At 37.8% G+C, this 22,945-nt stretch overlaps 1 long non-coding RNA gene across 1 annotated transcript in view; it reads left to right on the top strand.

Annotated features, from left to right (window-relative positions):
- LOC132016119 (uncharacterized) overlaps positions 1-22,945 on the top strand; it is a 77,884-nt gene that overhangs the window by 20,191 nt on the left and 34,748 nt on the right. The window contains exon 3 of the long non-coding RNA XR_009403890.1: positions 16,888-17,025. This is a non-coding gene — a long non-coding RNA (uncharacterized LOC132016119). The remainder of the gene's footprint in view (positions 1-16,887; positions 17,026-22,945) is intronic.

Here is a 22,945-nt window from a genome sequence, read left to right on the forward strand (position 1 = left end):
CATACATAGGCTCTGATTCCTAGAATATTAGAGTTTATTTTTTTAATTTTTAAAATTTTTGTAAGTTTCATTTATTGACACAGAGAGAGAGCACAAGTGGAGTGGGGTGGTGGGCAGGGGCTCAGAGAGAGGGACAAGCAGACTCCCTGATGTGAGGCTCAATTCCAGGACTCTGGGATCATGACCTGAGCTGAAGGCAGATGCTTAGCAGACTGAGGTGCCCAGGCACTCCTGAAATATTAGAGTTTAAAAAGAGGTCCTTGATCTATGCTGGCTTGTTATACTTCGACATTGTAAGTCTTTGATAAAGAAATCGATGAAATAACTATCACAGTCTTTCAATTCATGGGTAAAGGAAAGAAACACTGGAGTCATGAAGGAAGTTAGCTGCATTCATACACTAGGTTACAACCAGAAGGTAGTACCTTGATTTCCTATTCTGTGGTTTTCCTGCAATAGATGTATTATTTCCATGGATATAGAGAAGGTAATTAATTCCTGGCTGGATTCATTGACTTTTCCAAAGGTAAAATTACTCATTGGCCAGTGTTAGATAAAATGTCTTAGATTTGATTAGATAAAAATGTCTTAGTTTTGTGATATTTAACTTGTGCTCTGGTCACTTGAAGTTTCCAGGGATGAAGCTCAGAATGGCGAGGACTCTAGGACTTTTGCATTTTCCCAGTTACACGTTGGGGTTCCATGAAACATACCAGAGACATATGGTAGTGGAGAAGAGGCAAATGCTGTCTGGACTAAACTAATCCATTCTTTTGTTCTTTTGGGCAGTTAAATGACACAGAATTATCACTCTTGGGTTCTCAATAAAGAATCCTTAGATATTCTGGGGATTGCTCACTTTGAAGTTTGGTAATTCATTGTTTATTTGGGCATCTCACACTTTCCTCAACTGGCCTGTTCAAGACCCTCCTCTCAGGTCATCATCATTGTTGCCCCACCTTTCATGTCCATGGCAGATATTACTAATTTATTAAGGCATTCTTTGCTGTTGGACCTTGAAAAAAACCTCAACGGTCTTATTAACATGGTACTTGGGTAGCCAATACCAACTGATCAGCATCTTCATGTGTGATGAAAGCTACTTGCTCTTCCTGGTGCATTAGGAAAAACTGAGGGTATTGAATTACGGGGTTCAGTTCTAGTGATAACTCTAATTACTGCATAATTCTGGACAATACACTTAACCTCCCAGTTCTCAATTTCATTACTTATATAAGGGAGAAAATAGTTACTTTTACAATAATTACTTTTTCTAAGTTATAGGATGGTTGTAAGGATAAACGAGATTGTATATGAACATCCTTGGAGAAAAATAAAAATCTCAAGAACACCTATACCACTCTAAGTTGTTATTACCTAAGTGTGGAGAATTGTCTACCAATATTCAAGTCCAAAGGTATTCCCATTTTTTGCTTCTTTTACCTCTAAGACCACCTTTTTCCTTATCTATAAAATGTCAATATTAATACTTACAGAGTTACTGTGAGGATTAAATGAAAAACGTACGCAAAAGGCCCTAGCTCAGCTTTTGGAAGAATTCAGACTCCATAAATTGTCATTATTATCTTCCTTACTAGCCAGCCCTCTGGCCAATGTTAGCAAAGTTATGGGTGAGTTGGCTCTTATCCTTCAGTATAAATGAGCATGTTCAGACCACACCAATGTAAGAGCCAGGAGGATCAACATGCATGTTATGGTTATAGAATGTGACTCTAATTAATAGTACTGTAATAGAAGAGTCAAAAGTCACTAGGAGAGTAGATCTTAAATGTTCTCATCACAAAAAGAGATGGTAATTATGTAAGGTGATGGAGATGTTAACCAACAATTCTGGGTAATCATTTTACAATATGTAAGTATATCAGATTTTCCCTTTGTACACCTTAAACTTATATAATGTTATATGTCAATTATATCTTAATAAAGCTGGGGAAAAACATAAAAAACAGGAAATAAAATCCAATGGGGGTTTGGGGTTCTATTGATGGTGATGTATTGGAATAGTTATATAAGCTCGATGATTCATTCCAGAAAAGGTAAATAAGATGAGAAAGGAAATGCATGTGTGAGAAATGTTGGGTGCTGAGAAATGTTGGGTGAGATGTGGCCACTTGTAATCCAGAGGACTACAACTTTATGACAATGAAAACATGATGATTATCATCATCATCATCATGTATATATTATGGGCTTACTAACTGGCAGGCAATACAGTAATTGTTAAATATGGTACCTGATTTTCTATTGTTAGCAATCCTAAGAAGACCTGTGTTACAGCAAGAAAACTGAGACCTGGAGAAGTTAAATGATTTGAAAGCAATGAAACTGGGAATGAATTCAGACATAAGTAATTCTTACTCACATAATTAATGTAAAAGTCAAGTTGTGGTTCATGAATCCAATAGATTTCTGAATGAGAAGAAAAGGAAGATGGAAGAATGAGGAAAGAAGATCTTTACAAGTAGAGAGTCAAATAAAATACAGGATGCCTACTCAAATCTGAATTTCAGCTAAAAAATAATGTTTAGAATATATATGGGCCAAATATTTATTAGTTATGTGCATATTTTATGAAATGCTTAAGCACAGTAAAATTGGTCAACACATCCTTTACTTCACATAATTACCTCTTTGTTGTTGTTTTTATGGTGAGAACACCGAAGTTGTACTCTCACAGACTTCAAATATGCAGATAGTATTGTGAACAATAGTCACGATACTACATATTAGATACCCAGAAATTACTCATCTTATAACCGAAAGTTTGTGCTCTTTGACCAACATCACCTCACTTCCCCCACCATTCTGTTTAGAAACCACAATTCTGCTGTTTCCATGAGTTCAATATTTTTGGATTCCACACATCAATGAGATTGTAAAACATTTGTCATTTCTTATCTGAATTCCTTCATTTAGCCCAATGCCCTCATGGTCTATCCATGTTGTGGCAGATGGCAGGATTTCCTTCTGTTTTATGACTGAATAAGAGTCCATTGTGTGTGTGTGTGTGTGTGTGTGTGTGTGTGTGAATAATCTTACATCCTTACCCATTCGTCCGTCAACAGATACTTACGCTATTTCCACGTCTCAGCTACTGAAAGTAATGCTGCTGTGAACATGAGCTGTGGTTCTCTCTTCCGGATAGTGATTTCATTTCCTTCAGATATATACTCCTATTATTCTGATCTATGTTTAGTTTCTTTCTTTTTTTTAAAAATTTTTTATTTTTTATAAACATATATTTTTATCCCCAGGGGTACAGGTCTGTGAATCACCAGGTTTACACACTTCACAGCACTCACCAAAGCACATACCCTCCCCAATGTCCATATTCCCACCCCCTTCTCCCAAACCCCCTCCCCCCAGCAAGCCTCAGTTTGTTTTGTGAGATTAAGAGTCACTTATGGTTTGTCTCCCTCCCAATCCCATCTTGTTTCATTTATTCTTCTCCTACCCATTTAAGCCCCCATGTTGCATCACTGCTTCCTCATATCAGGGAGATCATATGATAGTTGTCTTTCTCTGCTTGACTTATTTCGCTAAGCATGATACGCTCTAGTTCCATCCATGTTGTCGCAAATGGCAAGATTTCATTTCTTTTGATGGCTGCATAGTATTCCATTGTGTATATATACCACATCTTCTTGATCCATTCATCTGTTGATGGACATCTAGGTTCTTTCCATAGTTTGGCTATTGTGGACATTGCTGCTATAAACATTCGGGTGCACGTGCCCCAAATCGGCAAAGAAGAAGTCAAATTATGTTTAGTTTCTTAAAGACCATCCATGCTGCTTTTCTTGATGGCTGCCCCGGTTTACATTCCCACCAACCACACACCAGTGTGTCCTTTCCTCCTGATCTTCACCAGCATTTGTTCTCTCTTCTCTTTCGGGTAAGAGTTGATCTAACAGCTGTGAGGTGACACTACAGTCTTCACCTCCACCTTCTTCTCACAGTTCTACAGGTTTAGGTCTTACCTCTAAGTCCGTAATAGAGTTTGAGCTAACTGTGGGTGGTATAAAATACGGGCCCCGTTTCCTTCTTTTGGCTGAGAATATCCAATTTTCTCAGTACCACATGTTGAAGAGACCATCCTTTCCCCACTGAAAATTCTTGGTTCCCTTATGAATATTAGTTGACTGGATGTGCAAAGGCTTATTTCTAGGCTATCTTGTTCAGCCTGCTTCTTTGTCTGTGCCAGTACCATATGGTTTTGATTACTGTAACTTTGTAATGTAGCTTGTAGCTAAAAAGTGTAATGCATCCACCTTTGTTCTTTCTCAAGATTGCTTTGGCTGATTGGGGTCTTTTATAGTTCTATATGAATTTTATGAATATTTTTTCTATTTATGTGAAAAATTCCATTGGAATTTTCACAGGGGTTGCATTGAATGTGCACATGGTTTTGGGTAATATGGACATTTTAGCATATTACTTCTTCTGATCCATAAATATAAAACATCTTTCCATTTGTTTGTGTCTTATTCAATTTCTCTCATCAATGTCTTATGGTTTTTGGTGTATTAGATCTTTTACTTCCTTAGTTTAATTTATTCCTAAGTATTTGATTGCATTTAATGCTATTGGGAGACTTTTTGCTAAATCTGGAAACTTTTTAAAAGGGGAAACAGCAAGGGAAAAATAAGTGAAGAAAGTTTCGCTAAGTAACATATACGCATAAGGGACATTTTCAGGAACACATTATGAGGAGAAAATCCTTAATCATATCTACTACAGGCTACTTGATCTCTTTATTTCAGACAAAAAGAAGGCTTGCAGAAGATACAGTATTTTATCCTATATAAATGATTTTTTATCAATTTTTTTAAAAGTTTCTTTTAGGTTAGGGAGTCTCTGAAAATCTAATAGAAGCTACAGACTATCTCTCCAGAAAAAGCTTATACACATGGCTAAATCCCTCTCCCAAAGCCAACAGAGACCATAAAGAAAACCCATGTTTCAAACCATTCAAAAGGAGACAGCATGGCTTACTGCATAATGTGCCTTGAAGTCAGAAAAACATGTCTCAAATAGTGATAGACTAGTAATTGTGAACACCTGAGTCTTGGGGTGGGAGAGCCAATTCCATGGTATAAACAGTCCCACTGTGGTTGACTTCTAGCCACCTGCATAGTATGGCATCACTGAATACAGAGTTGGGAAGACATACATAGTAGCACACAATCGTATAGAATTCCATTCATATACATATAGGAACTATAAATGTAAAAGAACTCAAGTACATAGATAATAGTAAAATATAATGAAATATTTAGAGCATGGTGAGTTCTAAGTATTTATTACCTTGTATATAATATAGTTTATATAATTGTAAGCTTATATAATTTAATTTTTATTAATGGCCTTGTTTAACAATAACTTGCAAATTTCCTGAAATTTCACAAAAACCTCTCCCTGGTTCAGCACAGCACTGACCTGGTTCCATGTGGAGTCTATAAGTAAGTCTTATGGTTGTCATAAAAACTGAAGATAGGTAATGTATGTGCAAGGCATAGAATTTTTTGAATAAAGCAAGTAATTATAAATGAAAGTATTATTTCTATTGCTATTAATGGCAACTTTACACAGAAGGGCTACTCTTCTAATTCTAGTCAGTGAACAAGAGAATTAATATTTTTCTGTAATTTTCTGTGTTACTGTTTCATAAACAGGGACTGGGGGATGCACTCTGTTCCTTCCAGTTTAAGTGACGTTGAGTGAAAAGTACAGTCACATACTTGCTACATAATAAGTGAGTCCAACAATATCACATTATAAATGGAACTTGATTATTTCAATAAAATATTCATCGTAAGTGGTATTACATTGGGTTAAACTTCCCATGAAATGGTATATAATTTTTTCCAAAATATACTAATGGTTCACTTGGTCACTGAAGTTTTTTAATTTATTTTCTTTTATCCACACTATCTGCCAATTTTAGGTGCTTAGAGAATAACTCAATTCAAGTTTAAATGCTCTCACTAAAACAATAAATCCTTGCTTTTTGAAAAATGCATTTAAAATATATTTTCTTGTCTCATTTCCTTTTCCCTTTTAAATGTGATATTAAAAGTAGTACTGCAGCTGTTTCTACAAGCTACTTAACCACTGAGACAAAGAAGGGAACACCAGGGAATGTATTTTTTTTTAAGTTCCGTAAATTGCCCCTTTGTTTCTAGGATATGTCGATAGACTGCAGATACTGTGTGTTTCTCTATATCACTTTCCTACAGCAGGATAAAACTGCCAGGGCCCCTTCTAGAAGGTCATCATTTATGGAATAACCACAAATGTGATCAATCAAGTCATTCCAATGGAGCAATAGCCAGTATGACCTCAACAGACTTTGGCTTTTGGAGCCAGATCGCTTTAGTGACAGACATAGCCCTGGTGGGCCGGCAGCATCCTTCACTGCTCACTCTGCCATCTGCCACTGTGGAAACTTCATCATTAAAGGCAGAGTTGTTGCTGGACGAATTTGCAAATGGTTTTGAGAGCATTATTATTGCACAGAATGTTACCATCTGTAAGTAGGCAAATCTGAATTACAATGTATGTCTACCTAACTTTATTTCTCTATGTATATCTTAATAGAAAGTTCATGCATTAGTCTCAAAATTGGAACATCTCAAAAAGGAATATTTCCTTTGTAATACGAAATTATGGCCTTGCAAAAGACCTTGAGAGCTTAACTTCTGACTTTTAAATACATCTGCATTTAAACTATCACAGATCAAAAAATATCTATATTACTTTACCTGTCCCTCACAAACTATTTTTTTAATTTATTATTTATTTATTTTCAGCATAACAGTATTCATTGTTTTTGCACCACACCCAGTGCTCCATGCAATCTGTGCCCTCTATAATACCCACCACCTGGTTCCCCCAACCTCTCACCCCCCGCCCCTTTAAACTCCTCAGATTGTTTTCCTGAGTCCATAGTCTCTCATGGTTCACCTCCCCTTCCAATTTACCCCAACCCCCTTCTCCTCTCTAACTCCCCAAGTCCTCCATGATATTTGTTATGCTCCACAAATAAGTGAAACCATATGATACTTGACTCTCTCTGCTTGACTTATTTCACTCATCATAATCTCTTCCAGTCCCGTCCATGTTGCTACAAAAGTTGGGTATTCGTCCTTTCTGATGGAGGCATCATACTCCATAGTGTATATGGACCACATCTTCCTTATCCATTCGTCCATTGAAGGGCATCTTGGTTCTTTCCACAGTTTGGCAACCGTGGCCATTGCTGCTGTGAACATTCATCTTATAACAAAACCAAATAGCTTAGCTTAAAAATTTATGTTTGGGGAGAAGATTCAGAGTGGGAGAGCCCTAGGTATATCTGGTCCCACAAATACAACTACATGATACTCACAGCAGTGCAAATTACCCAGAAAATGACCCACAGACTGGCAGAACAACTCCACAGTTAAATGTAGAGAAGAGGCCACAATGAAGAAGGTAGGAAGGGCCAAGAGGCAGGAAGTAGATTCACAGGGCTGTCCGTGGGAGGGAGGGACTCTGTGGACACAAAGAGGGGAGAGAAATAACCCTCAAAATGGAGATCCTGCATGGGGTGACAAATCCCTATAACATTTGGCTTTGCAAAACAGAGGGGCCCAATTTCATGAGTTCTTACAACCCATGGGACTTCAATCCTGGAATTTTAAAAAGTCCGTAAGGTTGGCTCTGGGAGAGTCAGGAGAACCAGAAGAAACTGATTCCTCACCTTCAAAGAGACAGCACATCTAACAACCCACAGAGATACAGCATAGAAGCAACAGTTTGAAAGGTGCTAGCTCATATAGGAGGGAGAGTTATTTGCTAATCTCAAATCAAGTCCCAGTGGGACAGAAATCATTGGGAAACTGCTCCAGGAACAAAGAAACTAACAGGCACCATTTCCTTCCCCACCCCCAGCGTAAACACATGGCTATGTGGGGGACATGTTATCTAACTTGCTAGCAAGGCTTCCTGTCCCCCCTGCACTGTGCTCACACCAATCTACTCCTCTGGACAGCCCACTGCAGTCCTGGCACTGTAGGGTCTCTCTCACACAGGACCCAGGGCACACAAAGCTTGTTAGCACCACTTCCCACACCCACACTGCACCCCAATGCTGTGCTTCAGTGGATCTTCCCTCTCCAATACTCTCTGGGAGCTCATTCATGGCTGTGCCAGATGCCTGGCAGTATGCGAGCAGCCACTGCAGTGGCCAGTGCCACTCCAAAGTGACTTCTGCTTCAGAAAGAAGGAAAGATAACCACACACATGAGGTCTGACTGCAGACCCCACACACCAAAGAAAGCTTCTTAGGGGACAATAGAAGGAAAATGCCTGGCAGTGTGGTGCTGCTACATCTCTGGCAAACACCTGGTCTGACCCAACTCAAGCCTAAGGAGTCCCCAGACTGGCCCACTAACACCACAGGAACCAATCACTGCCCACAACAGGCAAAGAACCATTGTAGATGACTGGACTAAAGGAAAAATTGGCTCAGCCACAACAGTAGGGCACATGCAACACACATAGGAGACACTCCCGAAATGCCAGTTTCCAGTGAAGAGAGGATGCACATATCAGGGCACTAAAGGAACTCTTCTTCATAAGGCCACTAGGTTCCAGTGCAGGAGACATGGCTGTCTCTTCTAACACAAAGAAACAGACACAGACAGTTAGACAAAATGAAGAGACAGAGGAAAGTGTACCAAGTGAAAGAACAAGACAAAACCATAATAAGAGACCTAAGGAAAACAGATATAATTAATATCCCTGATAGAAAATTTAGAGTAATGATCAGAAAGATACTCTCTGGACATGAGAAAAGAGTGGAGGAAATTGGTGAGACCCTTAACAATGAGATAAAAAAGAACCAATCAGAGATGAAGACACAATGAATGAAATTAAAAATACACTAGATAGTAAAAATAGTAGGCCAGAAAAAAACAGAAGAATGAATCAGTCACCTAGAGGGCAGAGTAATGGATAGTAATCAAGCTGAGCAAGTGAGAAAAAAAATATTATACAAAAAAATAGACTCAGGGAAATCAGTGACACCATTAAGCATCATAGCATTCACACTGTAAGCATTCCACAAGGCGAAGGGAAAGAAAAGGGAGCAGAGAATTTATCTGAAGAAAAAATAGCTGAAATTTTCCTGAATCTGGGGAAAGAAACAGAAATCCAGGGGCAGGAGAAACAGAGATTTCCCAGGTAAATAAACCCAAGGAGGACCACACGAAATTAAAGAGCAATTAAAATGGCAAAAAGTAATGATAAAGACAGAATTTTAAAAGCAACAAGAGAAAAGATAGCAGTTACATACAAGGGAAACTCCATAATGCTATCAGCTGATTTTTCAGCAGAACAGAGCAACATGTTATTTTCAAAGTGCTAAAAGGAAAAAATTCAGCCAAGAATATTTTATCCAGCAATGCTATCATTCAGAATAGAAGGAGACATAAAGAGTTTCTCAGACACACTTGATCTTAGCCAACAGGCTGAGAAGCGATGGGAGAGTTTCTCAGACAAACAAAAGTTAAATGAATTTATGACCACTAAATGAGCCCTACAGGAAATGTTAAAAGGGACTCAGAATGGAAAGATCATAAATAAGACTTAAGAAAGTAGGAAGCCCAAAAGCAGTAAAAATAAGTATATCTGTAAAAATCAGGCAATGGAATCAGAAAATAAAAGGATGTAAAGTATGACAACACTTACCTAAAATGTGGGAAGAAAACGAGTAACGAATGGATTCAAATTTAAGAGACCATCAACTTAATATAGACTGCTACATGCAGAAGATGTTATATACAGACCTAATCGTAACCACAAATCTAAAGCCAGTAACAGATATGAAGAAAAAAGAGAAAGGAATCCAAGTATATCATGAAAGAAAGACAACTAACAACGAGAGAAGAGAACAAGAAAAGAAGGGAATGGATAAAAACAATGAAAATGACCATAAAATGAATAACAAAATGCCAATAAATGCATATGTAGAAATAATTCCTTTGAGTGTAAACTGACTAAACACTTCAATCAAAAGACATAGCATAACAGAATGGATACCATAGATGTTTTTTAAGTTATTTATTTTATTTAGGTCTGGTGATGGATGAAAAATGTTGAAGTTTATCTTAATTGACTTGAGATACTATAACCAAATACCATACACTGGGTGGTTTCAACAACAGATACTTATTTCTCACAGGTCTGCAGCCTAGGAAGTCTAAAATAAGGTGCTGGTCAATTTGGTTCTGTTGAGATCCCTCTCCTGGCTTGCAGTGGATGCCTACTTGCTATGCCCTTAGATGGTGGGGAGAGAGTGACCTCTGGTCTCTTTTCCTTCTGTTATGAGGATACTAATCCCATCATGAGGACCCTACCTTCATGACCTCCAGAGAATCTAATTACCTCCCAATGGCCCCCCCTCCCAGTGCCATCCCATCAAGGGTTAGGACTTCAATATATGAACTTAGGGGGACATCAACATTAAGTCAATAGCAAGACATTAGGTGGTCTAGAGGTATTAGGTGTTCTAATAAAATGACCTCAGAAAAGGAGGAAGTATTTGCAAACATTCTAGTTTTAACACCAAAATACTCCCTATAGCATGTCTTTAATTATTCCATGAGTCAAATCAGGATGCCCAAAATTGTACCGGCACTGGAGAATAAAAAGTAAGGAAATGCAGTACCTCTTGGTCTAGTCTTCTTTAAAATTAGGTTGAAAATATTATGCAGACACTGAAAGGAATGAGGAAGTTTTGTATATACTGACCTGAAATGACTGGATATATTAAATTTTTAAAAAATCAAAAGGCAAAAGGGTTTTTAAAAGTAAATTATATTTTGTATAAGTGATAGTGAAACATAAATATAGATATATATTTGTAGAAAGAAACTTAGGAAGGATAAATCGATGTTATAAAAATGGTTATTTAAATGGGAAAAAGTATAGCATAAAGAAGGTAGTTAACTTGGAGTTCTCTAAATAAGTCTTCTTATGTAATTCTCACCTTTGGGACATAGGTAATTTTCATACTCCAAAAATAAATTACTTTGAAATGGAAAAATATATCTAGGGGTACCTGGGTGGCTTAGTCGTTAAGTGTCTGCCTTCCACTCAGGTCATGATCTCAGGGTCCTGGGATCAAGCCCCACACTAGGCTCCCTTCCAGGAGCCTGCTTCTCCCTCTCCCACTCCTCCTGCTTGTGTTCTCTTTCTTGCTGTGTCTCTTTCTGTAAAATAAATAAATAAAATCTTTTAAAAAAAGAGAAAAATAAATCTAATCTTAAAACACTGAGTCAAACTGAAATGAATGAGCCAATTATATATCAAGTTGGCCAAAAAAATACACAAAGAAAATACTTATTGTAGTTGACTTTTATACCCAGTATTTTTACTGTAAATCTTTGATGCAATGTATTAAAAACTGAACTTCAAAAAAGTCTTACATTTCATTCGTTAATCTAATTATTAGAAATACTATTGATACCATTAATTTTAGTGTGTGTGTGTGTGTTTGTATGTATGTGTGTTAGGATAAAGCAAAAAAAACAATTTATGAAATTCCACATATAACTGTTAAAAAAAACTGTTAAAAATAACTGTTAAAAATAAGATAAATAACATGATTGCATTTTTCTTCCATTCATTTATTAAAATTTTAACTTTCATTTATTTTATTATTTTTTAATATTTAAATTCATTTTTTTAATGAAACTATATAATTTGGCTTAAAGATTTAAATTCAGCTTTAATGTGAAAACATTTAGGGTTTTACCATTGTGAACTCTTTGGCACCTGCCTGCTTGCTAAGGAGAGAGTCCCAGCTGCGACTGCCACGCCTCCTATCTAAACACTGCCCTGTTGTTTTGGACTCCTGAATGAGGGTTTGGGCTTCATCATGTCTGCCATGGCTGGGGCTGCATCAGCTCCAGTGCACAGGCCTGACTTGACAAGACCAGAGTTCTAGCTCCTCTAATTTTGTGTACTCAGATGATATGTGGCATACTAGAGTGTGGAATTCGGTGTACTTAGGCTCCCTGAGTAATTCCAGGAAACACATGTGAAGTGTAGGACCATCAACAACTCTTGAGACAAATTTGACCAGTGCGCCGGGAGTCAGGAAGGAGCCTGAAAATAAATTCTTCTCACTTCCTTTGCCCCCACTGAGGACTATTTTAAGGCTGATTGGAAGGTTTCTTACATGACTAGCCTTCTTCCTCTGTCTCAATTCCCTTTAACCTCACTCCACATGTCCTGTGTTTGGGTTTGCATCTTCCAGTAAATAAACCCTTAATAGGTAATCTGCCTCCAGTTCCGTTTCGCAGACAATCGGGGCTAAGAAAGCAATTTCATTAACGTGTTAGCACACACACACACAAAATTATTGTAAAGGGGGGCAAAGAGAGGGAGGTACGAAAATAAAGAAGTAAATAAAAATCATGTAATTCAATTTGAATTGGAAATATCTGCATGAATTAACAAAAATAACAGCTACCACCACCTCTTTTCCTGGTTTTGACCACTGGAAAGCAGTAATAGTAGCAATGAGCTTATCTATTATCTGGATTATGATCTGTATTTATTTATTTCCATAAAAGTATCAGGATAATGGCTGTGTCTAAATTTAAGCCAAGTTATATAAGATGAACCTAAAATCTGGGGGAGGCCAAAATGCAAGCTATCAAAGAAAATGGATTTCCTCGGGCGCCTGGGTGGCTCAGTGGGTTAAGACGCTGCCTTTGGCTCAGGTCATGATCTCAGGGACCTGGGATTGAGTCCCGCATCGGGCTCTCTGCTCAGCAGGGAGCCTGCTTCCCTCTCTCTCTCTCTGCCTGCCTCTCCGTCTACTTGTGATTTCTCTCTGTCAAATAAATAAATAAAATCTTTAAAAAAGAAAATGGATTTCCTCAAAAGACCTCAGTAGCCAAAATGGAGAGGATCTCAACAATCAAAGATAGTAAAATTTAAGCATCAAAAAGAATACTGAATACAATTTATTAGGAAAAAAATTGTTACGTAGAAGTCCATAAGTTCATAATGTAAAAGAGAGAACCAACAAAACTCAATTCATTAGCTAGCTTATTCAAAAGCAAAAAACTAAAAATAAAAATTTGACCTGCTTTTCCTTCATGAAATGAAATTGAAGCTAACTAAATAGTGCTGGTTAATAATGGAAAGTCCTTTGAGAAGAATTCTTACTGGCAGATATTGATGGAATAATAGAATTGGAAAATAATGATTTTGTCACCTTTATTAAATAATATTTATTTTGAATCTTAACAGGAAGTGAATATTTACTCACTTCTCTAAGAAAAGACCTTTCAATAAGAATGAAAAAATGTATAAATAGATTAAAAGAGTTTTGATTTATAATCTGGAGATTAGAAATTCTTTTGATGCCAAGCTATATTTGTGAGAATATTTGTTATATAAAGTATTGTTCACTTAAATTTTAAAATACTTTTCTTATTTATTTGAGAAAGGAGGTGGCACAGAGGGAGAGGAGCAAGCAGAATCCTCACCGAGGACGGAATCTAATGCAGGGCTGGATCTCAAGACCCTGAGTTCATGACCTGAGCCCAAATCAAGAGTTGAGTGCTCAACTGACTGAGCCACACAGGCTCTTAAAGTGTTTTTCCTAGCAGTTTGATTTTATTCACAAGATTTGTGATAATTTAGTTGCTGATTATGACCTCACTGATCAAGCTCTCAACAGAGTAGTATAAAAGAGAAATGTAGAATCTTTTAGCATGTAGAACATTGCTACAATACTTTCTCCTTAAACAATATTTATTATTATTATTATTATCATTGTTATTATTTTAATGCTTCATGAATTTGCATGTTATTTTTGTGCAGGGGCTAATATTCTCTGTAGTGTTGCAACTTTATGCACTGTCAAAGTGAGCACAGAAGACATTATTTTAAAAATAAATAGTGCTTCTGGTAGATTAAATTAAAATTTAGAGTAAAAAGTTAATGGATCAGATAAGTGTTTAATGTTTCAGAAGTAACTGGAGGTGATCTGAACGATCTATTCCAAATAAGAGATCAGGGAGATAATATTTTAATGACTTGAACTCAGCAGCAGAGAGTGGGCATAATTATCTAAATTTGAGAGGTATTCCAAAAATGGGGGTTTAGTTTGGAAAAGAGGAAATATTAAACAGAAAGTCACAATATAATCCCAAGGGAAGAGCTGTGGTGAATGCTTGCCTAGCTTTTTCATAAAAGTCGAGATACAGATTGCATGGTGTTGAGCGGTGACTAAGAGATGAGGAAAAGTGTTTCGAAAGCTCCACTTTTGCATCAGCATGGACGGGACTGGAGGAGATGATGCTGAGTGAAATAAGTCAAGCAGAGAGAGTCAATTATCATATGGTTTCACTCACTTGTGGAACATAAGGAATAACATGGAGGACATTGGAAGAAGGAAGGGAAAATCGAAGGGGCGAAATCGGAGGGGGAGACGAACCATGAGAAATGGTGGACTCGGAGAAACACACTGAGGGTTTTAGAAGACAGGAGGGTGGGGGTGGGGGATGGGTGAGCCTGGTGGTGGGTATTAAGGGCGGCATGGATTGCGTGGAGCACGGGGTGTTATGAAAACAAACAATGAATCCTGGAACACGACATCAAAAACTTACGATGTACTGTACGGTGACTAACATAACATAATTTAAGAAAAGAAAAGACAGCTTCACATCATGATATAATATCATGACATTTAAGACATTTAAAAGTCTAAACATCTCCCCATCTCCCCGTAAGTCAGAGCATTACAGTCCCTGCTAAAGCTCCCTTTACTCTCCAATAAACCTGTCTCTGACCCCCAGTGCACTCCTCCAACGTCTTGTGAGTCAGTAGTAGAAACACATTCTGAAGTTTCCCACCTTGTGTTTTTATCTGTACCATTTCCCCCTGTGTGACATAACCCTTCTCTCACACCTCTGCTGCTTGGTGAAATCACTCTGGTTCTACAAGGCTCAGCACAAATGTTGTATGCTTCACCTCCCAGGAAAGATCAATTACTTTTTTTCTATGTCTCTATAAAATTTAGTTCATAATTTAATTATAACCCTCATAACATAATTATTTTCAACTACAGGTTTCAGTCTATTCCACTAGAATATAAGTGTTTACATGCTTAACTTTGTTGCATAAATGAAAGTTTCCTTATGTAAACTGCTATGTGTTATTTAACATTAATTAAGACATATTTACCTACTCTTGTCATTCACTGTGCTAAGCTGCTAGTGATGCAACAGTAAGTCAGAGTGTTACGGTCCCTGATAAATCTAACACCTACGAAAGGACACAGAGATTCAAAGAGACTAATAAAACGTAGTGTCATAAGCTTGATAAGCATAAGGATGATGGTGATGATTATGTTAGCTAATAGTTACTGAGTATTTTTATGAGCCGAGCGTGAATCAAGCATGCTACATGTATTATCAAATCCAACCCTCACAATGTCTCAGTGACAGAGGAAGCACAGGAGAACATTTAAGTAAGACTTTGAGAGTCCGTGAAAGCTTCCCTAACAGAGGGATTTCTCTGTTGAGACCTGAAAGAATGATTGGAGATTAGGAGGTAAGAGAGAAGAAGAGTGAGGGGCCCCTGGGTGGCTCAGTGGGTTAAAGCCTCTGCCTTCAGCTCAGGTCATGATCCCAGGGTCCTGAGATCGAGCCCCGCATTGGGCTCTCTGCTCAGCGTGGAGCCTGCTTCCTCCTCTCTCTCTGCCTGCCTCTCTGCCTACTTGAGCTCTCCCTCTCTGTCAAATAAATAAATAAAATCTTTAAAAAGAGAGAAAGAGAGAAAGAGAAGGGTGTGTGTGTGTGTGTGTGTGTGTGTGTCTGTATTCCAGTGAGTTGCAGACAGGAAAATTATTTCTAACAGAAAGCAAAAACCAAAGTTTAATCAATATATATATTTAGTGGATATTGGGCTTTTTACCTCCAAAGTCAGACCATATCACAGAGCTTAATTCCTTTGGAAACAGTCGCAAAAAGCTAAAAACTGGACCAGATCCGTTGTCCTCATTTTTCAGAGAGAAGCCCTGAATACTGGTTCAAGGAAATGAGTTCCCAGTTCCATACAGAGTCATTGGCAGGAGTCGGGCTCCCGGGCCAGTCTATTTCCAGGACACCCTGCTGGGGCCTCTATGGACTGTCACGTGGTTTCCATTTCAGCCAACCAGCCATAAATGTATGCAGACAAAAACACGTTTTATGATTCCCAACCACCACATTCCAGCTCACGTTCTTCTCTTGATTATTATTTCATAAGAAAACTATAAATTATGGAATATAACAGTACATATCTGTACTTAATCTCTAAACAGATGTGGTCTAGAAATGATTCCTCTCAATCTTCCCTTCAACACATCAGGTCCATCCTGAAAATGCATCGTGACTTGTTATCTCGTAGGCTGTATTTCCATCTTAATCAGGTCTCTGATGGACGGTCTTAGTTGACTCCTATTTTGAAGCGGCTTATGTCAGTGGTAAAAGCATGGCCTTTGAGGCTGACAGACTGGCGTCCCGATTCTGGGTCTGCCACTTACCAGCTACGGGACCTTGGGACAGGCATATAATATAATATAATATAATATAATATAATATAATATAATATAATACAGACATGTTATAGTCTGTATTAGTGCCTTGCCTCATGGTGTCCTTGTGGGCACTGAGACAGCACGCATGTAAGATACAGTCATACTGCCTGATACATGGTTCATTGTGAGAACGTTCGACTTGTGAGACATTTTTTACATCAAATCATAAAATCACAGCTAAAATAATAGCTGCTTTAACTATTCTGCTTTACCGATAGGACCTACAGACTGATAATGTTCTTACCTGCCAAAATGAAATACTCCTTCAGCTTCTGCCCCTGCACTGCAGAGTTTGGAAGAGCAAGAACCGGGAATTTCCTTTAGACTCTGGCATCTACTAATATGATCATCACACAGTGAGTACTCACATGTATTGACTGAATTACTTACTTATTTGGTGTCTGAGCCAAACTAGAACTCAGACATCTAATTACATATATAAGTATATGTTTCTTTTACTACACCAAAAATTAAGAAAAAATAAAAATTTATGATTCTTCATTTTGTAGAGCATATTCTGGGAGAAATTTGGTCTTAGAAATTTCAAGTTATTCTATGATGTTCCAATATGATGCTTCTTATTCCGCTTGACCCCAATGGTACAGATTCACATGAATATTAACAGCAGGGAAGTGAGCTAGGACTTCAGCTGAGCCGTTAGGAAGTGAGGCAGTGCTTAGCATGAGTGCCCTGCTGGGTAGTGGATATACGGCATGGCTCAGGCACTGTGTTTATGCATTTTAAATTGCTTTCTTTACAACTCCAGTCCAGAGGAAATATTATCTCTGAGCCAAACTGGATCAGGGCATTCCAACCCACTGAAGTAGAATAGAGAAATCTCAAATAGGCATCATACCCCTTGAACTTGGCTACAGCTATTTTTGTAGAAATAAATCCCACAAATGAGCCCCTTCAACATACCATCCTTACCCAAACCATAACCTTATAAAGAGACTATGAACAAATGCCATTTCCAAACCCACTTAAGTCACTTCAACTGTGGAGTTCCTGGCCCTAATTTTAGTAGCAGCATTAACAGCTGATGGAAATAATGCTGTGGCTTGCAGATGTAAAATACCGTAGAAACCTGAACAGTTTCTCTTAATGGGATGACTTCAGATTCTCCTAATAAGTGAATGCATGCTTTCTGGATTCACCTACTTTTTTACAGAACAGCCGTTACTGTATGCCAAACAGAGTGAGCAGTGGTTTCCCTTCCTCCTATTACTCTTTTCTCTTGAGTCAATGACAAAATACACATGGAACACATTACCCCTGTCTGCCCATTGTGGTTAGATGTACAAAATTATCCTTTACCTTAACATTCATGAAGCAATTGGCTCTAAAAATAGTGGTGACATGGGACACCTTGTGGCTCAGTTGGTTGAGCAGCTGACTCTTGATTTCAGCTCAGGTCATGATCTCAGGGTCTTGGGACGAAGCCCTGCATCTGCCTCCAAGCTCAGTGGAGAATCTGCTTGAGGCTTCTCACTCTCCTGCTGTCCTTCCCCTGCTCAGTCTCTCTCTCTATCCTTAAAACAAACAAATAAATCTTAAAGAAAAAGAAAAGAAAAGAGTAGCAGTGATGTGATGGTTTTCAGACAGTAAATTGTGCTAACTACTTGAGAATACCCAAAATTTAGGAGCTGGCAGATTCCATTCTTAAGTAGAAGAGGTGCATTGTGATGTTTGGGCACTGGTTAAACACTCAGTCATCCTCTGCCCTGTCTGTGGGAAATATGCTAATAGCTTATTGTTACTGCTTGTGAACTTCCTGGGCAGTTGAAACCCAGAATTTCATCACCCTGATGCCAGTGGGTCTCACTGCATTTGATGGATGCAAATAACCGTGGCCTTAGTATTTTGATTGATCTGGAGGGAATTAACAAGGTATTTTTGTCAAAAGAGAATCATAGAGAAGCAAATCTTGCTCCAAGAGTTCGTTCAGTTTACCCTTACTAATGCCTGATGTCTTTGATCTAGAAATGTCTACTGAGTTTTCATATTCTGTATTAACAGTACGTATTTTAGGTGGTCATCATCCAACAAATTAAAGTGAGCCTTTAAAAATAGTGTGTCTCCATATATCTAATTTTTCAGCAAACAAAACCAAAAACTACATAAAAATATCAAACCTTTAACTTTCTGGAAAAGTTAAAAGTCCTTGATACTAGGAAAACTTATATTTTTAGGGAAAGGACAGCCAAAGGTCTGGTTTGGCATAGGGAATAAAATTGCAAGTTAAGAAATGGAAACAGATTTTTTTTTTCCAGCTATAAAAGAAAGAAAGAAAAAATATAATCTGTGGCATGTGGTAAAGTCTCCCTGTTGTGAGGATCATGAAGCTTATGAGGTTTGTGACTCAGTGGAAAGCTCACAAAGGGACAAGAAATCATTTAGTTTTACTGGGTGAGTCTCATGGATATGTTTAAATGTATACAGTGATAAAATACTTTTAAAATATTTATATTAAACTTGGAATGTTTGACACAATTGAAATTTGAAAGTTTTATGTGGGTTCCTAGTAACAGCAAAGATTTTCCTCTCCTGGTCTGATTTGTGCCCATATTTCAATTTTCTTTTTCTTTCTTTCTTTTTTTTTTTTTTAATTTATTTGACAGACAGAGATCATAAGCAAGCAGAGAGGCAGGCAGAGAGAGAGAGAGAGGAGGAAGCAGGCTCCCTGCTGAGCAGAAAGCCCAATGCAGGGCTTGATCCCAGGAACCTGAGATCATGACCTGAGCCAAAAGCAGAGGCTTTAACCCACTGAGCCACCCAGGCGCCCCCAATTTTATTTTTCTTTCTGGAGGGTTGGGTTCCCAGATTTTGGGAGGGGAAAAAAAATGAGATTGTGCACAAAATTTCCCTAAATAAATACAAGGTGTGGCCTTTGTTGTTGTCTCTGTCAGCTGGTGAACTTCTTGGCCACATAATAATCATGTTCATACTCTCATTTTATGACAATTTTATGGAACCATTGTGTGCCAGGTACTTGCCCTTTATAGATATAGATACTCTTTCTCAATCAGACAACTGAGGTGAATAAATATGTACAAGTTGCAATAACGCTGGAAATCTACTCTGGCAGCCCATCTCATGTTTGGACTGCTTTTAGGTTGGTCTTCATTTGGGGATAATGTACTGAGCCAGGACACAGGCATAAACATTAACCCTGGCACTGCAACCTTGCTGGCTTGTACTGTGCTAGAATTTATGAGGTCTCTTCATAGAATTAGGACTCCAGTAGTGATTTAAACCAAATTAATCACACTGGCCATATTGGTTCAGTTCAACTCTGGGATGTCTTAATTTGGTCAGAGATGCCTTAACCAGCAATTAAAATAAACACAAAAATATTTATTGTTCTTTCACTGATAGGCAAAACTAGTAAGTATAATGTAATTGAACTGTTGAATTATTCGGTTTTTAACAACCCTTCAATATTTAAAATACGTCTTGTGGTAAGGATGCCAGGGTCTATTTAAAAATAAAAACAGACTTTCCCCCATTTATGATTGTTCGACTTACAATTTTTGAATTTATAATGGTGTGAAAGCAATAAGCATTTAGTAGAAGTTGTACTGAAGATTTGGAGTTTCAATCTTTTCTTGGGCGAACAAGATGCAGCTCAATGCTCTTGTGATGTCGGTGGCAGCGGCCGCCGTCCCAGTCAGCCACAGTCTCCGGAGGCCGAAGAACTGAGGTGCTGTCCAACACTCTGTGCCCTCACAACCATTCTGTCTTTTCACCTTCGGTACAGTAGCGAATAAGTTACATACATATTCCACACTTTATTCTACAGCAAGCTTTGTGTGACGTCATTTTGGCCAACTGTAGGCTAATGTAAATGTTCTGAGCACATTTGAAGTAGGCTCCGCTAAGCTATGCTGTTCAGAGGGTTAAATATATTAAATGAATTTTTGACTTATGTTATTTTCAACTTACGATAAGTTCATCTGACCATAACCTCATTGTAAATCAAGGAGGATCTGTAGGTAATGTAAAGCAGCTTGTATTTATATAATTATTGATATTTATTGATATTGATATTGATTTTTATTGTATTTTTAAAGTATTAATTCCTTTTCAATAAATATATTTCAAGTTACTTCATCTAAAAATAAACCCCACCAATAGCAATAATTCTGGAAGCCAAATTTCCCTTCTTCTTTTTCTCGTAACACCCAGCATAGAGATTATTCATAGAGGGAAAGAAGACCATAGTGCTGTTGGGTTAAAACTAATGCAGATTTTAGTTTCTGGATCTGTCAGCTTTGCCACAAAAATGTTGTATAGCAAACATCTCTAAAACACGGCGGCTTAAAACAACAATTATTTCTATTTACCTATAAGTTCTTTCCTGAGCTCATCTCAATGTTATAGGACCTTACCAAATGCAGTTAGTAACAATCACCATATTTTCAACTTTTTGCCTCAAAACTTTTTTCTTCCAATGCTGGAAATTCAATAGGTATTTCTTTTCTCTTTTTGAGGTTCTCATAGGTGATAGGTTTAACACATGCTGTCTCTATGTAATATTTTCCCAGGCTTTTCTCAAAGTTCCTTTGTTCTCCACCAGCCAATCCCAAAACTGACACACATATTTCAAATATTTGTTAAGGCAGCACCTCACTCTTGGGTACAAATTTCTGCATTAGTTAATAGTGCCACAAAATGCTACTTAGAAAATCACTTCACAATCCAGTGGTTTAGGAGTACCAATCATTTATTCTCTTTTGTATGTTAATAGAATGCCTAGGGCTTGCTTGACTAGGCTGGGCTCAGCTGGTCTTGGCTGTGAGCTAGGGGATGGGTCGGAATCTCCTTTAGTCTCCACTGACGAGTGGGCTCAGGTCTCTTCCAAGTGTGATAATTCTGGGGTCAAGGCTATCGTAGTAATAGTTATCCAGGGGAAACTTTCCTTTTCCTTTCTTTCTTTCTTTCTTTTTTTTTTTTTGTTTAAGATTTTATTTATTTACTTGACAGAGAGAGACACAGCAAGAGAGGGAACACAAGCAGGAGGAGTGGGAGAGGGAGAAGCAGGCTTCTTATGGAACAGGGAGCCTGATGTGGGGCTCAATCCCAGGACCCTGGAATCATGACCTCAGCCAAAGGCAGATGCTTAACAACTGATCCAAGTAGGGACCCTGGAGAAGCTATTCTCATGGTAACCACAGAACTGTAGGATGTGTGGCCAAGCACCAGCACATTTCAGGCCTCTGCTCTATCCCATCTGCTAATATTTTTTTGACCAAAGCAAGTCACATGGCAGAGGTTTAGGGAAGTACACTTTGTTTCAGAGTGTAGGTGTAATTAAGAGTAGAGGGAATTAAACAATTTTCACCAATAATTCAATCTACCATAGATTTCTCTGTTGAATATCACTGAAATAAACAAGTAATAATTATCCTAACAAAGCCCATGAACAGTAATACCTGAGCTATTTTTCAGTTCCACATTCATCATTCTTACCATATTTTCTAAGATACCAGGTAAACAGTAGTAACATTAAACCAACTTAATAATCTTATAATCAACCTGATCATATACTTAAAAAGATTACTAAAACATGAAGCAATCATTTGTGCATTTTATAAAGCTTAACAATTTTCTTAGGAATGAATGAAATAACAAAGAAAATCATCAGATATTTCTTTTTTAAATTAATTTATTTAATTATTTATTTTCTTTTTTCAGTGTTCCAAAATTCATTGTTTATGCACCACACCCAGTGCTCCATGCAATACATGCCCTCTATAATACCCACCACCTTCCACCTACTACCCATCCCCCTACCCCCTTCCCCTCCAAAACCCTCAGATTCTTTTTCAGAGTCCACAGTCTCTCATGATTCATTTCCCCCTCTGATCTATCTCAATTCACTTTTCCTTTCCTTCTCCTAACGTCCTCCATGTTATTCCCTATGCTCCACAAGTAACTGAAACCATATGGTAATTGACTTTCTCTGCTTGACTTATTTCACTCAACGTAATCTCCTCCAGGCCCATCCATGTTCATACAAAAGTTGGGTATTCAGCCTTTCTGATGGCTACATAATATTCCATTGTATGTGTGGACCACGTCTTTATCCATTCATCTGTTAAAGGGCATCTTGGCTCTTTCCACAGTTTGACAATTGTGGCCATTGCTGCTATGAACATTGGGGTACATATGACTTTCTAAGTTGTTTTGAAAGATTCTCTTCAATACAATACCATTAGGAAATAATTTTTGTTAATTCCTTCTCTTAAAAACACCTGACAGGCTTATATTAAT

This window comes from Mustela nigripes, chromosome 1, assembly GCF_022355385.1.
Source record: "Mustela nigripes isolate SB6536 chromosome 1, MUSNIG.SB6536, whole genome shotgun sequence".
NCBI classification, from domain to species: domain Eukaryota; kingdom Metazoa; phylum Chordata; class Mammalia; order Carnivora; family Mustelidae; genus Mustela; species Mustela nigripes.